Raw genomic sequence first — 1708 nt, 5'->3', positions numbered from 1 at the left:
CACATACAGATAGACATAAAAAAGATCATCCACCATGACCAAGTAGGCTTTATTCCAGAGATATAGGGATGGTTCAATATACATCAAGTCAATAAATTTCATAAATCATATAAATGGACTCAAAGTCAAAAACCACATTGTCATCTCAATAGATACAGAAAAGGCTTTTGACAAAATTCAGCGTTCATTTATGTTCAAAGGCCTAGAGGGAACTGGACTGGAGGTAACACACCTCCAGTTGCATATATTAAAGCTATATACAACAAACCCACAGCCAACATCATTCTAAATGGAGAAAAACTGGAAGCATTCCCATTAAAATCAGGAACCAAACAAGGATGTCCACTATCTCTACTTCTCTTTAACACAGTGCTTGAAACTCTTGCTAGAGCAATAAGACAGGAGAAGGAAATTAAAGGAGTACTAATTGGAAAAGAAGAGGTCAAACTATCACTTTTTTCAGATTATATGATACTTTACCTAAGAGATCCCAAAAGTTCCACCAGAAAACTCTTAGAACTGATCAACATTTTCAGTATAGTGGCAGGTTATAAAATCAATTTACAAAAATCAGTAGCCTTTCTCCTGGGCCTCCATGACCCACAGGCCTCTCTTCAATCATGAAAAATACAGGGAAATACTTCCATTCACAATAGCTGCAAAAAAAAAATATCTTGGAATAAATCTGACCAAAGACACCAAAGATCTCTTCAGTGAAAATTTTAAATCATTAAAGAAAGAAATTGAGGAAGACACCGGAAGATGGAAGGACCTCCCGTGCTCATGGATTGGAAGAATTAATATTGTGAAAATGACCATTCTACCAAAAGCAATAAATAGATTCAATGCAATTCCAATCAAAATCCCCATGACATATTTCACAGAATTAAAAAAAAAATCCTTAAATTCATATGGAAGCACAAAAGACCCTAGATAGCCAAAGCAACCCTGAGTACAACGAGCAATGCTGGGGGGATTACTATACCATTACTATACCAGATTTTAAACTGTGTTACAGAGCTATAGTCATAAAAACATCATGGTACTGGTGTAAAGACAGACACATAGATCAATGGAACATCATTGAAGATCCAAACCTGAGTACATGCAAATTCAGTGACCTGATATTTGACAAGGTGCCATGAAAAAACAGTGGAGGAAAGACAGCCTCTTCAACAAATGGTGCTGGCAAAACTGTATCTCCAGTTGTAGAAAAATGAAACTAGATCCTTATCTTTCACCTTGCACAAAAGGATCAAAGACCTCAATGTGAAACTGGAAACCCTGAAACTATGAGAAGGAAATATTGGCAGTAACTTACCAGATATAGATGTAGGAAAGGATTTTCTAAATCAGGCAGAAGTTGCTCAGGAATTAAGGTCAGCAATCAACAAGTGGGAGAAAACAATCAAAAAAGTGAAGAGAAAACCCACAGAATGTGAAAAAATCTTCACCAGTGACACATCTGACAAGGGTTTAACATCCAGAATATATAAAGAACTCAAAAAACAAATCGAGAAACCAAATGACTCAATTAAAAGATGGGCTAAAGCTCTAAACATAAAGTTCTCAAATGAAGAAATAAAGATGGCTAAGAAACATCTCAAAAAGTGTTCAACATCATTAGTAATTAGGAAAATGCAAATTAAAACCTAAGGTAGCACCTTACCCCAATCAGACTGGCTAGGATCAAGAGAATAAATGATAC

The sequence above is a fragment of the Nannospalax galili genome, unplaced genomic scaffold (assembly GCF_000622305.1).
Source record: "Nannospalax galili isolate Female #2095 unplaced genomic scaffold, S.galili_v1.0 scaffold527, whole genome shotgun sequence".
Taxonomy (NCBI): Eukaryota; Metazoa; Chordata; class Mammalia; order Rodentia; family Spalacidae; genus Nannospalax; species Nannospalax galili.
Note: the sequence above shows the minus strand (reverse complement) of the source record.